General features: G+C 42.7%; 1 non-coding gene across 1 annotated transcript; it reads left to right on the plus strand.

Moving 5' to 3' along the window:
• The first annotated feature begins 5023 nt into the window (after window positions 1-5023).
• LOC112089475 lies at window positions 5024-5130 on the plus strand. The gene has a single exon (XR_002901113.1). It is a non-coding gene; the product is annotated as a small nucleolar RNA R71 (small nucleolar RNA).
• The last annotated feature ends 2161 nt before the right edge of the window (window positions 5131-7291 follow it).

Raw genomic sequence — 7291 nt, forward strand, 5'->3', positions numbered from 1 at the left:
AGCTTGGGGTGTCTCCCAAGAGCACTTTGTTTAAAGTCTCTAAGTTTGACTTTGGAAACCTGTTTAACAGGCTGGTGGTGGATCAAGAAGGGGAACTGATGTAGCTTCCTCCTTCTTTTGTGAAACCAAATAGTGCTTGATCCTTTGGCCATTTACCACAAACTCTTGACCATTCATTCCTTCTAACACCACAGCTCCATAGGGCCTCACCTCAAGAACCTTTAAGGGACCAAACCATCTAGACTTAAGCTTTCCTGGAAACAACTTAAGTCTAGAGTTAAACAGCAACACCAAATCACCATTCTTGAATTCCCTTTTCAGAATCTTTTGGTCATGCAGAACCTTGGTCTTCTCCTTATAGATCTTTGAGCTCTCAAAAGCCTCAAGCCTAATCTCCTCAAGTTCATGGAGTTGCATGACCCTTTTCTCTTGAGCTGTCTTGATATCAAAGTTCAGCAACTTCACAGCCCACATAGCTTTGTACTCCAACTCAACAGGAAGGTGGCAGCTCTTCCCATATAGCAGACTGAAAGGTGATGTCCCAACTGGAGTTTTAAAGGCAGTCCTATAAGCCCACAATGCATCATCTAGCCTTTTGCTCCAATCTTTTCTGCTTGAGCTAACAGTTCTCTCAAGAATGGCCTTGATCTGTCTATTAGATACCTCAACTTGGCCACTAGTTTGAGGATGATATGGAGTAGCTATCTTGTGTTTCACGCCATGCTTTCTCAGCAAACCCTCCAAAGTTTTGTTCACAAAATGAGATCCTCCATCAGAGATGACAACCCTTGGAACTCCAAATCTTGGGAAGATAATGCTCTTGAACAGCTTCACTACAACCTTGGAATCATTGGTAGGGGAAGCAATGGCCTCAACCCATTTGAACACATAATCCACAGCAACAAGTATATACTGATTCCCATAGGATGAAATGAAGGGCCCCATAAAGTCAATCCCCCAGCAATCAAAGATCTCAACTTCTAGAATGGGGTTTTGAGGCATCTCACTCCTCTTTGATATGTTCCCATGCCTCTGACAGACATCACATGCTGAAACCACTAACTGAGCATCTTTGAACATTGTGGGCCACCAAAACCCACTCTGAAGAACCTTGGCCACAGTCTTGAATGCTCCCATGTGACCCCCAAAAGCTGAACCATGACACTCTTGCAACACAAGTTGCATCTCCTCCTCAGCAAGACACCTTCTATACAGCTGATCTTTGTTCAGGACATAGAGGTAGGGCTCATCCCAATGGTATCTCTGGACATCTCTGAAGAACTTCTTCCTCTTGTAAGCATCTAATTCAGGAGGCTCCACCCCACATGCAAGATAATTCACTATGTCTGCAAACCAAGGCATCCTCCTCTCTTGAATGCTCTTTACTTCTTCAAACTCCAAATAAGAATGGAGCACCATCAGTGATTCCTCAGGAAGACTATCATTGAGAGGCACTTCAGAGTCAATCCTCAGCCTAGAGAGATGGTCTGCAACTCCATTCTCTATACCCTTTTTATCTTGTACTTCCATATCAAACTCCTGAAGTAGAAGGACCCATCTTAACAATCTTGGCTTGGCATCTTTCTTGGTCATCAGATACCTGAGGGCTGCATGATCAGTATATACAATGACTTTTGATCCCACCAGGTAGCTTCTGAAATTATCAAAGGCAAAGACTATTGCCAGCATTTCCTTCTCAGTAGTAGCATACTTCTCTTGTGCAGAGTCAAGTGTTCTACTGGCATAGTAGATGACATGTAGCTTCTTGTCTTTCTTTTGCCCAAGCACTGCTCCAACAGCAAATTCAGATGCATCTGTCATGACCTCAAAAGGAAGGGACCAGTCTGGTGCCTGAACTATTGGTGCACTAACCAATGCCTCCTTGATCAACTAAAAGGCTTCTTCACATTCAGCATCAAAGATGAAATCCACTTCTTTACACAACAGTCTTGTCAAGGGTCTGGCAATTCTTGAGAAGTCTTTGATAAATCTTCTGTAAAATCCTGCATGCCCAAGGAAACTCCTTATCCCTTTGACTGAAGTGGGAGTTTGCAGATTCACCATCACTTCCACCTTTGCTCTGTCAACCTCAATACCCTTCTCAGATATCTTGTGCCCAATAACTATTCCTTCTTGCACCATGAAGTGGCACTTCTCCCAGTTCAACACCAAGTTGTGCTGCTCACATCTCTCCAAGACCTGTGACAAATTAGAGAGACAATCCGAGAAGGAGGAGCCATAGACACTAAAGTCATCCATGAACACCTCAACTTTCTCTTCAATAATGTCAGAGAAAATGTGCATCATACATCTCTGAAAAGTGGCCGGTGCATTACATAAACCGAAAGGCATTCTCCTATAAGCATAAGTGCCATAAGGGCATGTGAATGTTGTTTTCTCTTGATCCCGGGGATCTATGGGAATTTGGAAGAACCCCGAGTACCCATCGAGAAAACAAAAATAAGGATGGTTAGCTAACCTTTCAAGCATTTGATCAATAAATGGTAAAGGTAAATGATCTTTTCTAGAAGCAGAATTCAATTTCCTATAGTCAATGCACATGCGATAGCCGGTTATGGTTCTTTGAGCTATGAGTTCATCCTTATCCTTTTTCACCACTGTGATCCCACCCTTCTTGGGCACAACATGAACAGGAGACACCCATCTTGAGTCAGAGATTGGGTAAATTATCCCTGCCTCAAGAAGTTTTAGTATCTCCTTCTTAACCACTTCCCTAAGGTTGGGGTTAAGTCGTCGTTGATGCTCAATAGAGGACATAGATTGGTCCTCTAGGTGGATCCTGTGGGTGCAAATGTCAGGAGAGATCCCTCTAATATCAGCCAAAGAATACCCTATGGCTCTCCTGAACTTTCTTATTCCATTAAGCAATGCACTCTCTTGATCCTCTAATAGGCTATCATTGATGATGACAGGATATGTGGAGTTTAAGCCCAAGAAAGCATACCTGAGCCCTGTTGGTAGAGGCTTGAGCTCAACAGGGGGTGCATCAGCCTCATTCCAATCCTGGTCCAAGCTGCTTTGGCTGGTGTCTGATCCTTTGATTGCAAAGACCTCAAAACCACTTTGTTCCAGCTCCAAAAACCTTGTCTCAGGACCCAGTTCTCTTGCATTGTCCAGATACAGCTTATACCCTTCAGTTGCTTCAGCTAAGATCCCATTGTCTCCTTGTTCTTGAGTTAGAGCAGTTTGAAGAGGATCCTCAGTGTTCAGCTCCTCAAGAAACTCATCAGCCAACTGATCCATTGTCTCCACATAGAAACATTGACCTTCAATGGTGGGTTTCTTCATCATCTCATTCACATCAAACTTGAGCTTTTCAGACCCAAGTTGAAGCTCTATTATCCCACCTCTCACATCAATAATAGCTCCTGCAGTTGCTAAGAATGGCCTGCCCAAGATAAGAGGATCTACTGGTTCCTCATCCATTTCCAGCACAACAAAATCTGTTGGAACCTCAAAACCACCAATCTTAACAGGTAGATCTTCCAACATACCAACAGGCAATCTAACTGATCTATCTGCAAGGATAAGAGAAATCCTTGTAGGTTTGAAGACTCTAAAGCCCAGCTTCTTTGCTATGGAGAATGGCATCAAGCTGACTGATGCTCCTAGATCACAAAGACATCCAGAGAATAGAAGAGGTCCAATGGCACAAGGGAGTGTGAAGCTCCCTGGATCAGTTAACTTCCTTGGAATGGACTTCTTCTGAATGATAGCACTGCATTCATGACTTAGTACTACCATGCCTTGAAGCTCTTTTGTCTTGTTCAGAATGGCATCCTTCAAGAACTTCCCCATCTTTGGCATCATTAAGAATGCATCAAAGAGAGGCATTGTGAGTGGTGTCTCCTTGAGTGCCTTCTCAAATACAGCTCTTGCCTTATCCACAAGTTGCTTCTTAAATCTCCCTGGAAATGGGAGCTTGGGTTGGTATGGAGGTGGTGGCACATATTTCTTCTCTGGTTCTGGTTCCTTTGCTACCTCTTTACCCTTTTCTGTCCTTTGTTTCTCAGCAACTTGATCCTCTTTTAAGGCTGCCTCCCCCTCAGTTTGATCATTGTCCCCAATGATCACATTGTTGTTCTCAATACCAGGCAACTCTTTTCCACTCCTCAGTGTAATGGCCTTGGCATATTCCTTGGGGTTGGGTTGTGGTTTTCCAGGTAGGTGACCTTGGTTCCTTGAGCTTGATGCCTGGTTTTGCTTCAGTTCCTTGATTTCCTGCTGCATAGCTGCATTCTGGCTTGCAAAAATCTGTTGACCCTGAAGTAGTTGTTGCAGAATACCAACCATATCTGTACCCATCTGTGGCTGTTGTTGAACCGTTGGTGGCTGATATTGTTGTTGAACAGGCGCTTGCTGTTGGAACTGTGGTGGACCAAACCCTGGTGGTGCCTTTTGCTGCTGTGAACTGAAACTAGGACCCTGAAATGGTTGCTGCTGCTGACCAAAACCTTGATTCTGAGCAAACTGATTCTTTGGTTGAAAAGATCCTTGAAAGTTGTTCTTGGGAACAAAGTTATGTGGATCTTGAGAATTGGGATACACCTGGTCTTGTGGGTTAGCTACATTGGTGTTCCTGTAAGAAAGGTTTGGATTGGCATTACCATACTGATATCTCTGGAACCTCTGATTCCCAATGTAGTTAAGTTCCTCTTGGGTGAGACCCTCTTCACTTATGTTCTCAAAGATTTGAGATGGTTCCTCATACTCTCCAACAAAATGCATTGGCTTGTGAGTTACCAACTTCAACTTGTCTAATTCATTTCTCAACTCCTTAACTTCCCTAGTGAGCCTCTGTTCTGAGCTTGAACCTTCAGACCTATTTGATCTGTCATAGTCTTCACCACAAGTATCATTGCTCAATGCTAAGTTCTCCACTAGCTCTAAAGCAGCATGTATCTCTTTACCCAGAAAGTTCCCATTGGAAGCAGTATCCAGCTGGTTTCTAATCTTGGGAAGAGCTCCTCTATAAAGTGTGCTGAGAAGAGAAGCTTCACTAAACCCATGGTGTGGGCATTGGTTTGTGTAGCTCCTGAATCTCTCATAGGCTTCACCAAAACTCTCATTGCTGTGTTGAGTGAAGCTAGAGATTTGGTTCCTCAGTTTTGCAGTTCTTGAGGTGGAGAAGAACTTAAATAGAAAAGCATGCTTGCATTGCTCCCAGGTTTGAATGGAGCCCCTTGGAAGATTCTTCTCCCATTGATGAGCTTTGTCACCAAGACTGAATGGGAATAGTCTTAGCTTGAAGCTGTCCTCAGAAACTCCATTAAATTTTGTCAGGTCACACACCTTATCAAACTGGTCCAAGTGTTCCAAGGGATCTTCCATTGCTAACCCATGGAACTTTGAGTTCTGGACCATATTCAGCAATGATGCCTTCACTTCAAAGTTGTTGTTTTGCACAGGTGGTGCCTGAATACCAGCTCCATACTGATGAGCATTTGCCCTGTCATTCTCTCCAACATAGACTTGGGGTTGCTCATATCTTCTTTGTTGGTGTTGGAAGGGCTGGGGTTAGTGGTGCACTTGTTGTCTTTGCTGAACATTGGCCTGATGCCTCTGTTGATGAGCTTGAGCTTGTCCCTGGTGGACATAAGCTTGTTGATGGTGCACCTGTTCGTGATGAACATTACCCTGATGAAGCCCTTGACCAACTCCATTACCAGCTCCATTACCTTGAGCTTGTTGCTCATGAACTGGTTGTTCTATGTCTACCACGTGATCTCCTTGTTCTGCCATCTCAGTCTGATCAATTTGTCTACCACGTCTGTCCCTTCTCCTCCTTGGTACCAGAAGATTGATATTGTCGTTGAGAGGGAAAGGTGGACCACAGCTTCTTGATCTAGACCTGGTGTTCATACACCTGAAATCACAAACAGAACTTGAAAGTAATCAGCAATAACAAGAAAGTAAGCACTTGATCTCAAGAACAGATCAGAGCTTAATGCTAAACAAACCACAATTTGGCAACGGCGCCAATTGATAACTAAGAGTTTTCAAGGCTCTTTATAGAGGTTATAAATCCCCTTGTCAAAGTAGCACAAAGAGGTTTATCAATCCATATGTGGTGTTAGACACTAAACTATGTGATTATGTTCTTAATTCAAGCAAACAAGAGTGATTTTGGTTAACTAATGACAACTACAAACTTAAACAGGATTAAAGACTAATGACAATGACAAATGATGTGAATATGATATGATGGAGGCATGAGATTCTAGACATGATAGTTGGTTAGGGTGCTTTGGTGCTAAACTAGAAATGCTAATGACAATGATGAGAAATGATTCAAATGATTAAGAACTCTAACCTAGGTTAATCCTCTCATGAAGGTATTAACCCTTATACTAATCCATTTTCAAACCAAATTCCCATTTGTGAAATATGAATCAATATGCATTAATAAACAGTTCTTAATGATCATTCAAGCAATTAACAATACATCATCATGCAGAAAATGCTTAAACCTCTAATACAGCTCTTTCAGGAATTTCATCAAACACTTTTGGTGCATGAAATTCCCAGAATCTAGATCTCAAGTGATATGCAAGGATCTAGCATAGAGAACAGCTGTTTAGAGAAATGAATCAATGAATCTAGCCCTAAGCACTTCTAATCTAACACTTTAGCACCCTAACCTACACATCTAGAACCTCATTAAGGAGACTACTCACTAATCATACTAATCTCTCTTAAACCTTTGCAAGTAGAGAAGATTAGCATGATTAATGATGAGAAATGGAGATGGAGATGATAGATTCAAAAGAAAACAGCTTCAAACACCCAGATCTCTTAAAACTCTCTTGATTAAACACTCAAATATAGATATTTCTCTTCTTAATGGAGTCTTTCACAAAAGAGGCAAGAAAAAAGGGGAATAAAACTTAGTTCCCTCAAAAAAAACCCTAAAAAGTATTTATACTTCTCTAAAAACGAACCGGATCAGCCCGGAACATACCGGGTCCTGACCCGGCTTTAATGGATAAAGTGGGAATTACTGCGGGTTGGTCCAGTATGTCCCAGGTAGCATGCCCAAGTCGCAGTAGATGAAGAACCTGTCTTGTGAGGCTTAGATCGTCTTGTCTTAGCCGCATGCCCATGTAGGAGTGATTTGCGAGTCTTGCTGCGGCTTAATCCTCTTCTTCTTCAACTCGCAGGACCAAGGCGGTTTCTGGGGAGTGAAAAAACTCTGTGGGTTGTTCTCCATTGCACTCAGGTCGCAGGCTCAAGTCGGAGTAAATTGCGAGTGATCGTGCGGCTTGGTTCC

This window comes from Eutrema salsugineum, unplaced genomic scaffold, assembly GCF_000478725.1.
Source record: "Eutrema salsugineum unplaced genomic scaffold, Eutsalg1_0 scaffold_12, whole genome shotgun sequence".
Classification (NCBI taxonomy): Eukaryota; Viridiplantae; Streptophyta; class Magnoliopsida; order Brassicales; family Brassicaceae; genus Eutrema; species Eutrema salsugineum.